The sequence below is a fragment of the Equus asinus genome, unplaced genomic scaffold (genome assembly GCF_041296235.1).
Source record: "Equus asinus isolate D_3611 breed Donkey unplaced genomic scaffold, EquAss-T2T_v2 contig_137, whole genome shotgun sequence".
Lineage (NCBI taxonomy): Eukaryota > Metazoa > Chordata > Mammalia > Perissodactyla > Equidae > Equus > Equus asinus.
Window position 1 is genome coordinate 17,291 of NW_027224780.1, and position 14,606 is coordinate 31,896.

The 14,606-nt window shown below is 70.2% G+C and overlaps 4 non-coding genes across 4 annotated transcripts; all 4 read left to right on the top strand.

Annotated features, from left to right (window-relative positions):
- Positions 1-1,460: 1,460 nt before the first annotated feature.
- Positions 1,461-1,579, top strand: LOC139043027 (5S ribosomal RNA). Its single transcript, XR_011500105.1, has one exon. It is a non-coding gene; the product is annotated as a 5S ribosomal RNA (ribosomal RNA).
- Positions 1,580-5,702: 4,123 nt separating this feature from the next.
- On the top strand, positions 5,703-5,821 carry LOC139043019 (5S ribosomal RNA). The gene has a single exon (XR_011500097.1). It is a non-coding gene; the product is annotated as a 5S ribosomal RNA (ribosomal RNA).
- A 4,129-nt stretch (positions 5,822-9,950) lies between these two features.
- On the top strand, positions 9,951-10,069 carry LOC139043020 (5S ribosomal RNA). Its single transcript, XR_011500098.1, has one exon. It is a non-coding gene; the product is annotated as a 5S ribosomal RNA (ribosomal RNA).
- A 4,140-nt stretch (positions 10,070-14,209) lies between these two features.
- On the top strand, positions 14,210-14,328 carry LOC139043018 (5S ribosomal RNA). The gene has a single exon (XR_011500096.1). It is a non-coding gene; the product is annotated as a 5S ribosomal RNA (ribosomal RNA).
- Positions 14,329-14,606: the final 278 nt, after the last annotated feature.

A 14,606-nucleotide genomic window follows, 5' to 3' on the forward strand; every position in this document is an offset into this window, starting at 1 on the left:
GGCGCCTTCGTCGGTGACCTAGCGGGCGGGAGATCCCGGGCAACGTCCCCAGCGGCACTTGAGCAGAACGGGGACGCTGCGGTCGGTCGTCGGGGAGGGGCTTCTACATGTCTGGTAGATGGAGCTGCTTTCTCGTGCCAAGTTCTCTGGGCCCTGACTTTTCTGCCTGCTCCTTCTATCAACTCAGTAAGGTCGGGGGTGCCCGGCAGAAAGAGGAAAAGAGCCAGAGCGAAGAAGCGGAGAGAAAGGAACACACAAACCCGGACGCACACACACACACAGGCACACAGACACACAGGCGCGCGCGCGCGCACACACACACACACACACACACGCCTACACACCCACTCGCACAACACGCACACGTACACGCACACGCAAGTGCAGACAGAGCGCGCCAGCGAGCTCCGGTGCCTGCCTGTGGTTCCTGGGCGATGGCGGGGCAGCGATGCCGGGAGCCCGGGACTCCTGAGAGCCTGTCTGCGCGGCCTAGGGCCCCAGGGGTGATCGCCAGCCCCGGGGCCCCTGCCTCCTGGCCCGGGCCCAGCTCCAGCACCACCGCCCTCCTGGGGGGGAAGCGAGCTCTTGGGCAGAGCCTCTCTGGGTCAGGGTGGGTGTCTGTCTAGGTCCGTGTCTTGGATCCTCTCCGTGTCGCCGTTTCTCTGTTTCTCCGTGTCTCTGTCTCTGTCTCTGTCTCTGGGTCTCTGGGCTGGCGCCAGCAGGAGCTGTCCAGGGTCCCCGCGAGGGGCGGGTTGGGGGCGGGGTGCCGGTCTCCTGGGCGGCGCTGGCGGGGGGTAAGTGTGGCCGCCCCGCCTCCCCGCTCCCTCAGGGGCAGCGCGGCGGGCTTCCGGTGACGCCCTCTGTTCGCGCCGGTGGCTCCGCCTGGGTTTGGGCAAGTCGGGGCCCGGCCGGCGCCGCAGAGGTCAGGGCTCCCGCTGGGAGGCCCCTCGGGCCGGAGGGGACTCAGAGGAGCACGGGCCCGGCGGCCCGACGCCCCGACGCCTCGGGCCAAGTGCCCCGCGCCACCCCCCTCCCAGCAGCCGCATCTCCTGCGACCCATCGCCGGATCCGAGCGGCCAGGGCGGCCTGGAGTGTTCCCGGGCCGCGAGGGGAGAGCGCCCAGCCAGGCGCCCCGCCCCCATCCCCGCCCCCACCGCCGCCCCCACCACCCCTCGTTTCCCACCGCCGCCCGCCCCGCCCCGCCTCCTCGCACCCCGGGCTGCTCCAGGCCTCCGCGCCCTGGGAGGGCAGCAGGGCGGGGCAGCGCAGGGTTTGGCTGGCCCGCTGGCCGCGCCCGAGGCGGCCGCGGCGGGAGGCAGCAGCGGGAGGAAGGCGGCAGGCCGAGCGCGGGCGCAGGGGGCGCCGGCGGCGGGTGCGCGTCACAGAGGCCTGGGCGCGCGCGAGCCGCGGGCCGGGCGACGCGGCGCGGCTTCTTAGGGGCGCCGGCGGCAGGCGCCAGCGTCTACGGCCATACCACCCTGAACGCGCCCGATCTCGTCTGATCTCGGAAGCTAAGCAGGGTCGGGCCTGGTTAGTACTTGGATGGGAGACCGCCTGGGAATACCGGGTGCTGTAGGCTTTTGCCTCCCTCGCCTTTTGCCGCCGGCCGGGCGCGGCTCCCTCCGCGCTCCTGCCGCCCCTCCTCCGTCCTGCGGCCTCCGGCCTCCGTCCTCCGCGGACGCCCCCCACCCCTCCAGCCAGCCCGACCCCCCCACCCTCCCCCTCCCCTCCCGCCCCCCTCCGCACCGCGGGCCCGCCGGCGCCGCCCATGGGCAGGGCCCAACCCCTCCCCGCCACAGCCCAACCCTTCCAGCTCGCGGCCCCACCCGAACCCAGGGCCAATCGGGGCCAGCCCGGCGGGACCGGGACCGGGACCGGGACCGGGACCCCGACGCCGCACACGCCGCCGGCCGGCTCCCTCTGGCCTCGGCCTCTTCCCACCCGCTCGGCTCCCGCTCCGGTGACACCCCAGCCCTTCCCTCGGCGCCCCGCCCCCGCCGCCCCAGCCGCCGGGTAGAGTCGTCCTGTCAGGTGGAACGGATTCCACGGCGGTGCCGGGAGGCCCAAACGGGTCCCAAAGCGACCAGCCCCGCCCACCGAGGAAAGGCACCTGGTCAGGCTTTTCCAGACACCGCCCGCTTCTCCAAGGACAGGGCGGACTGGGTTAGAGAGGAGCGTCTCGGGCACCTCACCCAAGACGGGATGGCTTCTGCCTTTGCTGGCGTCTCTGCCGCTGCAGGTCATCTTCTAAAACCTGGTACCCGCTTGCTTGTCCTTGAGAGGCTCATTCACAATCAACACTCCTTTCCCGACCTAAGTTTGTCCCTGTCAGTTTGTCTCGCTTTTCCTTCCAGAAGCCCCCTTCCCGGGGTGGGGGGGAGGGGGGGAGGTGGTGGTGGTGGGGGGGGGTAGGGGGGTGGGTGGGTCTGAGTTTCAAGCTCCACCTGACTAGGATCCCATTCTGCTTTCGCCTTCGGGCGGTCCTGCCTCGCTTGGAAACGCTGCTACGTTGCTCCTGGTGGATGAGCTTGCGTTCGTTTTGAGTTTGAGAACGCTGGATGCAAAGACGAGGAGTCTTGATGGCTGAGGCTTTTGGTGTCCCCTCACTCGGGGGCCTCCCTCTCTTCCCGCCTCCCCCCGCCTCCCCACCCACCCCCTCACACCCGACCCCTACCACCCCAGGGCCCCGGCCGGGCCCCGCCCCTCCAGGCCGCATCTGTCAGAGGGAGTTGAAAAGCCTCCTGACAGGACACGTCCTCCCTCAGCAGCCAGCCCTTCCTGGCTCCCTGGCTTCAGCTTTCCGTTCGCGTGGCTCGGGCAGCCTTTCGCATCTTCTTTGCACCTGCCTGTGTTTGCAACAGAGGACCGTGGCCAAGGGATCCAGGAAACCGGGAGGAGAGCTGGCTTCCGGGGAGGCGAATGGGAAGGACAGGGAGGCAGAGAGGGAGCCTTGCCTCAGAGAACGGACTTTGAACCCCCGAAGGGAAAAGTCCTCCAGATAAATCACGTCTTCCCCACCGAATCCAAGAGCCATACTCGCTCGCTGTGGAAAAATGGGGACATCCCGGTCAAAGCAGGACGAGAGAGGACCCAAAGCTCCCTCCTCTCCCCGTTCAGCCATCGTCGTCCTGGGAGGGAGTCTCTTCGCGGTTCGCTTCTCCTGCCGGCCCCGTTTCCCCTCCTGCCAACCCAGCGCCTCTATCGCCTGCTCCTCGCTTCCTCGGGCTGCGGGCTGCGGGCTGCGGGATGGGGGAGGGGGGGGGTGCGGTGCGCGTCGCTCCCTGCCAGCTCGTGCCCGGGGTGGTTCTGACGGGTCCCCGGATCTGATCTCCGAGGAGCACCTTCTGCGGGGAGAAGCGGGACTGCGTCCCTGTCAGTTTCCCGGAGCGCGGGACCGGAGCCTTGCCCCGAAACGCAGGCTCGGGAGACCGAAGTCCTGAGCTGAAACCCAAGGGGCGCCGTCTCCCGCGAGTGACGTGCCCTCCCTGAGCTGCGCTTTCCTCCTCTGGTGCGAGGGGGTCCTGGCGTTCGTGCCTCCTTGCGGGGGCGAGTGCTGGTGAGAACGCAAGCGGGAAATACGGAGCAGACCGCTCAGCACGGAGCGCGGCCTCGGTGGGGGCCCGGGCCTCGGCCGCCGTCCTTCCCCACGAGCCTACTTCTTGCCGCCGAGGCTCATCCAGCACCCAGGGATCGATCGCCTGGCTGCTTCCGGCCAGACACTCTCCTAGGTGCTGGCCACCCAGCAGCCGAGAACGCGGGTGCCAATCTCGGCCTCCGGGGCGTTCGCCTCCTCGCCTCTGGGGCCGCAAGACCAGCGGTGTGCCTACGCATGCCGGCCAGAGGTGGCAGAACCTGACGAGGACACGTGCCGTGGAAAATGGAGAGCTTGGCGCCCCGGAGGGCCTCGTCGGACGTCTGTGGATGGCCGTCGCTCTCTTTGCCGAAGCCCGCCCCCTGCCCATCTTCTCTCCGTCCCAGGGTCCCCTTTCCAGTGGGACGCAAGAAGGCCCACAGGGCCCAAACGCTGGAGACGGGCAGCGCACACAGCGCGCCCTGGGTCCCGGGGGGTGCGGCGGGAAAGCCTTGCGGCACAGAACCCTGAAGCCCAGAGGTCTCGAGACAGGGAGAGCCGGGACGTCGGCAGGCACCGACGGGCCTTCGGACGCGACTCTTCCTCCCCGTCATCACACCGTGCTGCTCCTCCCTCCGTCCTGGGCGCGAGCGCGCTCTTGGGAAGACGGAGGCGCCTTCGTCGGTGACCTAGCGGGCGGGAGATCCCGGGCAACGTCCCCAGCGGCACTTGAGCAGAACGGGGACGCTGCGGTCGGTCGTCGGGGAGGGGCTTCTACATGTCTGGTAGATGGAGCTGCTTTCTCGTGCCAAGTTCTCTGGGCCCTGACTTTTCTGCCTGCTCCTTCTATCAACTCAGTAAGGTCGGGGGTGCCCGGCAGAAAGAGGAAAAGAGCCAGAGCGAAGAAGCGGAGAGAAAGGAACACACAAACCCGGACGCACACACACACACAGGCACACAGACACACAGGCGCGCGCGCGCGCACACACACACACACACACACACGCCTACACACCCACTCGCACAACCCGCACAAGCACACGCACACGCAAGCGCAGACAGAGCGCGCCAGCGAGCTCCGGTGCCTGCCTGTGGTTCCTGGGCGATGGCGGGGCAGCGATGCCGGGAGCCCGGGACTCCTGAGAGCCTGTCTGCGCGGCCTAGGGCCCCAGGGGTGATCGCCAGCCCCGGGGCCCCTGCCTCCTGGCCCGGGCCCAGCTCCAGCACCACCGCCCTCCTGGGGGGGAAGCGAGCTCTTGGGCAGAGCCTCTCTGGGTCAGGGTGGGTGTCTGTCTAGGTCCGTGTCTTGGATCCTCTCCGTGTCGCCGTTTCTCTGTTTCTCCGTGTCTCTGTCTCTGTCTCTGTCTCTGGGTCTCTGGGCTGGCGCCAGCAGGAGCTGTCCAGGGTCCCCGCGAGGGGCGGGTTGGGGGCGGGGTGCCGGTCTCCTGGGCGGCGCTGGCGGGGGGTAAGTGTGGCCGCCCCGCCTCCCCGCTCCCTCAGGGGCAGCGCGGCGGGCTTCCGGTGACGCCCTCTGTTCGCGCCGGTGGCTCCGCCTGGGTTTGGGCAAGTCGGGGCCCGGCCGGCGCCGCAGAGGTCAGGGCTCCCGCTGGGAGGCCCCTCGGGCCGGAGGGGACTCAGAGGAGCACGGGCCCGGCGGCCCGACGCCCCGACGCCTCGGGCCAAGTGCCCCGCGCCACCCCCCTCCCAGCAGCCGCATCTCCTGCGACCCATCGCCGGATCCGAGCGGCCAGGGCGGCCTGGAGTGTTCCCGGGCCGCGAGGGGAGAGCGCCCAGCCAGGCGCCCCGCCCCCATCCCCGCCCCCACCGCCGCCCCCACCACCCCTCGTTTCCCACCGCCGCCCGCCCCGCCCCGCCTCCTCGCACCCCGGGCTGCTCCAGGCCTCCGCGCCCTGGGAGGGCAGCAGGGCGGGGCAGCGCAGGGTTTGGCTGGCCCGCTGGCCGCGCCCGAGGCGGCCGCGGCGGGAGGCAGCAGCGGGAGGAAGGCGGCAGGCCGGGCGCGGGCGCAGGGGGCGCCGGCGGCGGGTGCGCGTCACAGAGGCCTGGGCGCGCGCGAGCCGCGGGCCGGGCGACGCGGCGCGGCTTCTTAGGGGCGCCGGCGGCAGGCGCCAGCGTCTACGGCCATACCACCCTGAACGCGCCCGATCTCGTCTGATCTCGGAAGCTAAGCAGGGTCGGGCCTGGTTAGTACTTGGATGGGAGACCGCCTGGGAATACCGGGTGCTGTAGGCTTTTGCCTCCCTCGCCTTTTGCCGCCGGCCGGGCGCGGCTCCCTCCGCGCTCCTGCCGCCCCTCCTCCGTCCTGCGGCCTCCGGCCTCCGTCCTCCGCGGACGCCCCCCACCCCTCCAGCCAGCCCGACCCCCCCCACCCTCCCCCTCCCCTCCCGCCCCCCTCCGCACCGCGGGCCCGCCGGCGCCGCCCATGGGCAGGGCCCAACCCCTCCCCGCCACAGCCCAACCCTTCCAGCTCGCGGCCCCACCCGAACCCAGGGCCAATCGGGGCCAGCCCGGCGGGACCGGGACCGGGACCGGGACCGGGACCCCGACGCCGCACACGCCGCCGGCCGGCTCCCTCTGGCCTCGGCCTCTTCCCACCCGCTCGGCTCCCGCTCCGGTGACACCCCAGCCCTTCCCTCGGCGCCCCGCCCCCGCCGCCCCAGCCGCCGGGTAGAGTCGTCCTGTCAGGTGGAACGGATTCCACGGCGGTGCCGGGAGGCCCAAACGGGTCCCAAAGCGACCAGCCCCGCCCACCGAGGAAAGGCACCTGGTCAGGCTTTTCCAGACACCGCCCGCTTCTCCAAGGACAGGGCGGACTGGGTTAGAGAGGAGCGTCTCGGGCACCTCACCCAAGACGGGATGGCTTCTGCCTTTGCTGGCGTCTCTGCCGCTGCAGGTCATCTTCTAAAACCTGGTACCCGCTTGCTTGTCCTTGAGAGGCTCATTCACAATCAACACTCCTTTCCCGACCTAAGTTTGTCCCTGTCAGTTTGTCTCGCTTTTCCTTCCAGAAGCCCCCTTCCCGGGGTGGGGGGGAGGGGGGGAGGTGGTGGTGGTGGGGGGGGGTAGGGGGGTGGGTGGGTCTGAGTTTCAAGCTCCACCTGACTAGGATCCCATTCTGCTTTCGCCTTCGGGCGGTCCTGCCTCGCTTGGAAACGCTGCTACGTTGCTCCTGGTGGATGAGCTTGCGTTCGTTTTGAGTTTGAGAACGCTGGATGCAAAGACGAGGAGTCTTGATGGCTGAGGCTTTTGGTGTCCCCTCACTCGGGGGCCTCCCTCTCTTCCCGCCTCCCCCCGCCTCCCCACCCACCCCCTCACACCCGACCCCTACCACCCCAGGGCCCCGGCCGGGCCCCGCCCCTCCAGGCCGCATCTGTCAGAGGGAGTTGAAAAGCCTCCTGACAGGACACGTCCTCCCTCAGCAGCCAGCCCTTCCTGGCTCCCTGGCTTCAGCTTTCCGTTCGCGTGGCTCGGGCAGCCTTTCGCATCTTCTTTGCACCTGCCTGTGTTTGCAACAGAGGACCGTGGCCAAGGGATCCAGGAAACCGGGAGGAGAGCTGGCTTCCGGGGAGGCGAATGGGAAGGACAGGGAGGCAGAGAGGGAGCCTTGCCTCAGAGAACGGACTTTGAACCCCCGAAGGGAAAAGTCCTCCAGATAAATCACGTCTTCCCCACCGAATCCAAGAGCCATACTCGCTCGCTGTGGAAAAATGGGGACATCCCGGTCAAAGCAGGACGAGAGAGGACCCAAAGCTCCCTCCTCTCCCCGTTCAGCCATCGTCGTCCTGGGAGGGAGTCTCTTCGCGGTTCGCTTCTCCTGCCGGCCCCGTTTCCCCTCCTGCCAACCCAGCGCCTCTATCGCCTGCTCCTCGCTTCCTCGGGCTGCGGGCTGCGGGCTGCGGGATGGGGGAGGGGGGGGGTGCGGTGCGCGTCGCTCCCTGCCAGCTCGTGCCCGGGGTGGTTCTGACGGGTCCCCGGATCTGATCTCCGAGGAGCACCTTCTGCGGGGAGAAGCGGGACTGCGTCCCTGTCAGTTTCCCGGAGCGCGGGACCGGAGCCTTGCCCCGAAACGCAGGCTCGGGAGACCGAAGTCCTGAGCTGAAACCCAAGGGGCGCCGTCTCCCGCGAGTGACGTGCCCTCCCTGAGCTGCGCTTTCCTCCTCTGGTGCGAGGGGGTCCTGGCGTTCGTGCCTCCTTGCGGGGGCGAGTGCTGGTGAGAACGCAAGCGGGAAATACGGAGCAGACCGCTCAGCACGGAGCGCGGCCTCGGTGGGGGCCCGGGCCTCGGCCGCCGTCCTTCCCCACGAGCCTACTTCTTGCCGCCGAGGCTCATCCAGCACCCAGGGATCGATCGCCTGGCTGCTTCCGGCCAGACACTCTCCTAGGTGCTGGCCACCCAGCAGCCGAGAACGCGGGTGCCAATCTCGGCCTCCGGGGCGTTCGCCTCCTCGCCTCTGGGGCCGCAAGACCAGCGGTGTGCCTACGCATGCCGGCCAGAGGTGGCAGAACCTGACGAGGACACGTGCCGTGGAAAATGGAGAGCTTGGCGCCCCGGAGGGCCTCGTCGGACGTCTGTGGATGGCCGTCGCTCTCTTTGCCGAAGCCCGCCCCCTGCCCATCTTCTCTCCGTCCCAGGGTCCCCTTTCCAGTGGGACGCAAGAAGGCCCACAGGGCCCAAACGCTGGAGACGGGCAGCGCACACAGCGCGCCCTGGGTCCCGGGGGGTGCGGCGGGAAAGCCTTGCGGCACAGAACCCTGAAGCCCAGAGGTCTCGAGACAGGGAGAGCCGGGACGTCGGCAGGCACCGACGGGCCTTCGGACGCGACTCTTCCTCCCCGTCATCACACCGTGCTGCTCCTCCCTCCGTCCTGGGCGCGAGCGCGCTCTTGGGAAGACGGAGGCGCCTTCGTCGGTGACCTAGCGGGCGGGAGATCCCGGGCAACGTCCCCAGCGGCACTTGAGCAGAACGGGGACGCTGCGGTCGGTCGTCGGGGAGGGGCTTCTACATGTCTGGTAGATGGAGCTGCTTTCTCGTGCCAAGTTCTCTGGGCCCTGACTTTTCTGCCTGCTCCTTCTATCAACTCAGTAAGGTCGGGGGTGCCCGGCAGAAAGAGGAAAAGAGCCAGAGCGAAGAAGCGGAGAGAAAGGAACACACAAACCCGGACGCACACACACACACAGGCACACAGACACACAGGCGCGCGCGCGCGCACACACACACACACACACACACACACACGCCTACACACCCACTCGCACAACCCGCACAAGCACACGCACACGCAAGCGCAGACAGAGCGCGCCAGCGAGCTCCGGTGCCTGCCTGTGGTTCCTGGGCGATGGCGGGGCAGCGATGCCGGGAGCCCGGGACTCCTGAGAGCCTGTCTGCGCGGCCTAGGGCCCCAGGGGTGATCGCCAGCCCCGGGGCCCCTGCCTCCTGGCCCGGGCCCAGCTCCAGCACCACCGCCCTCCTGGGGGGGAAGCGAGCTCTTGGGCAGAGCCTCTCTGGGTCAGGGTGGGTGTCTGTCTAGGTCCGTGTCTTGGATCCTCTCCGTGTCGCCGTTTCTCTGTTTCTCCGTGTCTCTGTCTCTGTCTCTGTCTCTGGGTCTCTGGGCTGGCGCCAGCAGGAGCTGTCCAGGGTCCCCGCGAGGGGCGGGTTGGGGGCGGGGTGCCGGTCTCCTGGGCGGCGCTGGCGGGGGGAAGGGTGGCCGCCCCGCCTCCCCGCTCCCTCAGGGGCAGCGCGGCGGGCTTCCGCTGACGCCCTCTGGTCGCGCCGGTGGCTCCGCCTGGGTTTGGGCAAGTCGGGGCCCGGCCGGCGCCGCAGAGGTCAGGGCTCCCGCTGGGAGGCCCCTCGGGCCGGAGGGGACTCAGAGGAGCACGGGCCCGGCGGCCCGACGCCCCGACGCCTCGGGCCAAGTGCCCCGCGCCACCCCCCTCCCAGCAGCCGCATCTCCTGCGACCCATCGCCGGATCCGAGCGGCCAGGGCGGCCTGGAGTGTTCCCGGGCCGCGAGGGGAGAGCGCCCAGCCAGGCGCCCCGCCCCCATCCCCGCCCCCACCGCCGCCCCCACCACCCCTCGTTTCCCACCGCCGCCCGCCCCGCCCCGCCTCCTCGCACCCCGGGCTGCTCCAGGCCTCCGCGCCCTGGGAGGGCAGCAGGGCGGGGCAGCGCAGGGTTTGGCTGGCCCGCTGGCCGCGCCCGAGGCGGCCGCGGCGGGAGGCAGCAGCGGGAGGAAGGCGGCAGGCCGGGCGCGGGCGCAGGGGGCGCCGGCGGCGGGTGCGCGTCACAGAGGCCTGGGCGCGCGCGAGCCGCGGGCCGGGCGACGCGGCGCGGCTTCTTAGGGGCGCCGGCGGCAGGCGCCAGCGTCTACGGCCATACCACCCTGAACGCGCCCGATCTCGTCTGATCTCGGAAGCTAAGCAGGGTCGGGCCTGGTTAGTACTTGGATGGGAGACCGCCTGGGAATACCGGGTGCTGTAGGCTTTTGCCTCCCTCGCCTTTTGCCGCCGGCCGGGCGCGGCTCCCTCCGCGCTCCTGCCGCCCCTCCTCCGTCCTGCGGCCTCCGGCCTCCGTCCTCCGCGGACGCCCCCCACCCCTCCAGCCAGCCCGACCCCCCCCACCCTCCCCCTCCCCTCCCGCCCCCCTCCGCACCGCGGGCCCGCCGGCGCCGCCCATGGGCAGGGCCCAACCCCTCCCCGCCACAGCCCAACCCTTCCAGCTCGCGGCCCCACCCGAACCCAGGGCCAATCGGGGCCAGCCCGGCGGGACCGGGACCGGGACCGGGACCGGGACCGGGACCGGGACCCCGACGCCGCACACGCCGCCGGCCGGCTCCCTCTGGCCTCGGCCTCTTCCCACCCGCTCGGCTCCCGCTCCGGTGACACCCCAGCCCTTCCCTCGGCGCCCCGCCCCCGCCGCCCCAGCCGCCGGGTAGAGTCGTCCTGTCAGGTGGAACGGATTCCACGGCGGTGCCGGGAGGCCCAAACGGGTCCCAAAGCGACCAGCCCCGCCCACCGAGGAAAGGCACCTGGTCAGGCTTTTCCAGACACCGCCCGCTTCTCCAAGGACAGGGCGGACTGGGTTAGAGAGGAGCGTCTCGGGCACCTCACCCAAGACGGGATGGCTTCTGCCTTTGCTGGCGTCTCTGCCGCTGCAGGTCATCTTCTAAAACCTGGTACCCGCTTGCTTGTCCTTGAGAGGCTCATTCACAATCAACACTCCTTTCCCGACCTAAGTTTGTCCCTGTCAGATTGTCTCGCTTTTCCTTCCAGAAGCCCCCTTCCCGGGGTGGGGGGGAGGGGGGGAGGTGGTGGTGGGGTGGGGAGGGGGGTGGGTGGGTCTGAGTTTCAAGCTCCACCTGACTAGGATCCCATTCTGCTTTCGCCTTCGGGCGGTCCTGCCTCGCTTGGAAACGCTGCTACGTTGCTCCTGGTGGATGAGCTTGCGTTCGTTTTGAGTTTGAGAACGCTGGATGCAAAGACGAGGAGTCTTGATGGCTGAGGCTTTTGGTGTCCCCTCACTCGGGGGCCTCCCTCTCTTCCCGCCTCCCCCCGCCTCCCCACCCACCCCCTCACACCCGACCCCTACCACCCCAGGGCCCCGGCCGGGCCCCGCCCCTCCAGGCCGCATCTGTCAGAGGGAGTTGAAAAGCCTCCTGACAGGACACGTCCTCCCTCAGCAGCCAGCCCTTCCTGGCTCCCTGGCTTCAGCTTTCCGTTCGCGTGGCTCGGGCAGCCTTTCGCATCTTCTTTGCACCTGCCTGTGTTTGCAACAGAGGACCGTGGCCAAGGGATCCAGGAAACCGGGAGGAGAGCTGGCTTCCGGGGAGGCGAATGGGAAGGACAGGGAGGCAGAGAGGGAGCCTTGCCTCAGAGAACGGACTTTGAACCCCCGAAGGGAAAAGTCCTCCAGATAAATCACGTCTTCCCCACCGAATCCAAGAGCCATACTCGCTCGCTGTGGAAAAATGGGGACATCCCGGTCAAAGCAGGACGAGAGAGGACCCAAAGCTCCCTCCTCTCCCCGTTCAGCCATCGTCGTCCTGGGAGGGAGTCTCTTCGCGGTTCGCTTCTCCTGCCGGCCCCGTTTCCCCTCCTGCCAACCCAGCGCCTCTATCGCCTGCTCCTCGCTTCCTCGGGCTGCGGGCTGCGGGCTGCGGGATGGGGGAGGGGGGGGGTGCGGTGCGCGTCGCTCCCTGCCAGCTCGTGCCCGGGGTGGTTCTGACGGGTCCCCGGATCTGATCTCCGAGGAGCACCTTCTGCGGGGAGAAGCGGGACTGCGTCCCTGTCAGTTTCCCGGAGCGCGGGACCGGAGCCTTGCCCCGAAACGCAGGCTCGGGAGACCGAAGTCCTGAGCTGAAACCCAAGGGGCGCCGTCTCCCGCGAGTGACGTGCCCTCCCTGAGCTGCGCTTTCCTCCTCTGGTGCGAGGGGGTCCTGGCGTTCGTGCCTCCTTGCGGGGGCGAGTGCTGGTGAGAACGCAAGCGGGAAATACGGAGCAGACCGCTCAGCACGGAGCGCGGCCTCGGTGGGGGCCCGGGCCTCGGCCGCCGTCCTTCCCCACGAGCCTACTTCTTGCCGCCGAGGCTCATCCAGCACCCAGGGATCGATCGCCTGGCTGCTTCCGGCCAGACACTCTCCTAGGTGCTGGCCACCCAGCAGCCGAGAACGCGGGTGCCAATCTCGGCCTCCGGGGCGTTCGCCTCCTCGCCTCTGGGGCCGCAAGACCAGCGGTGTGCCTACGCATGCCGGCCAGAGGTGGCAGAACCTGACGAGGACACGTGCCGTGGAAAATGGAGAGCTTGGCGCCCCGGAGGGCCTCGTCGGACGTCTGTGGATGGCCGTCGCTCTCTTTGCCGAAGCCCGCCCCCTGCCCATCTTCTCTCCGTCCCAGGGTCCCCTTTCCAGTGGGACGCAAGAAGGCCCACAGGGCCCAAACGCTGGAGACGGGCAGCGCACACAGCGCGCCCTGGGTCCCGGGGGGTGCGGCGGGAAAGCCTTGCGGCACAGAACCCTGAAGCCCAGAGGTCTCGAGACAGGGAGAGCCGGGACGTCGGCAGGCACCGACGGGCCTTCGGACGCGACTCTTCCTCCCCGTCATCACACCGTGCTGCTCCTCCCTCCGTCCTGGGCGCGAGCGCGCTCTTGGGAAGACGGAGGCGCCTTCGTCGGTGACCTAGCGGGCGGGAGATCCCGGGCAACGTCCCCAGCGGCACTTGAGCAGAACGGGGACGCTGCGGTCGGTCGTCGGGGAGGGGCTTCTACATGTCTGGTAGATGGAGCTGCTTTCTCGTGCCAAGTTCTCTGGGCCCTGACTTTTCTGCCTGCTCCTTCTATCAACTCAGTAAGGTCGGGGGTGCCCGGCAGAAAGAGGAAAAGAGCCAGAGCGAAGAAGCGGAGAGAAAGGAACACACAAACCCGGACGCACACACACACACAGGCACACAGACACACAGGCGCGCGCGCGCGCGCGCACACACACACACACACACACACACACGCCTACACACCCACTCGCACAACCCGCACAAGCACACGCACACGCAAGCGCAGACAGAGCGCGCCAGCGAGCTCCGGTGCCTGCCTGTGGTTCCTGGGCGATGGCGGGGCAGCGATGCCGGGAGCCCGGGACTCCTGAGAGCCTGTCTGCGCGGCCTAGGGCCCCAGGGGTGATCGCCAGCCCCGGGGCCCCTGCCTCCTGGCCCGGGCCCAGCTCCAGCACCACCGCCCTCCTGGGGGGGAAGCGAGCTCTTGGGCAGAGCCTCTCTGGGTCAGGGTGGGTGTCTGTCTAGGTCCGTGTCTTGGATCCTCTCCGTGTCGCCGTTTCTCTGTTTCTCCGTGTCTCTGTCTCTGTCTCTGTCTCTGGGTCTCTGGGCTGGCGCCAGCAGGAGCTGTCCAGGGTCCCCGCGAGGGGCGGGTTGGGGGCGGGGTGCCGGTCTCCTGGGCGGCGCTGGCGGGGGGGAAGTGTGGCCGCCCCGCCTCCCCGCTCCCTCAGGGGCAGCGCGGCGGGCTTCCGCTGACGCCCTCTGGTCGCGCCGGTGGCTCCGCCTGGGTTTGGGCAAGTCGGGGCCCGGCCGGCGCCGCAGAGGTCAGGGCTCCCGCTGGGAGGCCCCTCGGGCCGGAGGGGACTCAGAGGAGCACGGGCCCGGCGGCCCGACGCCCCGACGCCTCGGGCCAAGTGCCCCGCGCCACCCCCCTCCCAGCAGCCGCATCTCCTGCGACCCATCGCCGGATCCGAGCGGCCAGGGCGGCCTGGAGTGTTCCCGGGCCGCGAGGGGAGAGCGCCCAGCCAGGCGCCCCGCCCCCATCCCCGCCCCCACCGCCGCCCCCACCACCCCTCGTTTCCCACCGCCGCCCGCCCCGCCCCGCCTCCTCGCACCCCGGGCTGCTCCAGGCCTCCGCGCCCTGGGAGGGCAGCAGGGCGGGGCAGCGCAGGGTTTGGCTGGCCCGCTGGCCGCGCCCGAGGCGGCCGCGGCGGGAGGCAGCAGCGGGAGGAAGGCGGCAGGCCGGGCGCGGGCGCAGGGGGCGCCGGCGGCGGGTGCGCGTCACAGAGGCCTGGGCGCGCGCGAGCCGCGGGCCGGGCGACGCGGCGCGGCTTCTTAGGGGCGCCGGCGGCAGGCGCCAGCGTCTACGGCCATACCACCCTGAACGCGCCCGATCTCGTCTGATCTCGGAAGCTAAGCAGGGTCGGGCCAGGTTAGTACTTGGATGGGAGACCGCCTGGGAATACCGGGTGCTGTAGGCTTTTGCCTCCCTCGCCTTTTGCCGCCGGCCGGGCGCGGCTCCCTCTGCGCTCCTGCCGCCCCTCCTCCGTCCTGCGGCCTCCGGCCTCCGTCCTCCGCGGACGCCCCCCACCCCTCCAGCCAGCCCGACCCCCCCCACCCTCCCCCTCCCCTCCCGCCCCCCTCCGCACCGCGGGCCCGCCGGCGCCGCCCATGGGCAGGGCCCAACCCCTCCCCGCCACAGCCCAACCCTTCCAGCTCGCGGCCCCACCCGAACCCAGGGCCAATCGGGGCCAGCCCG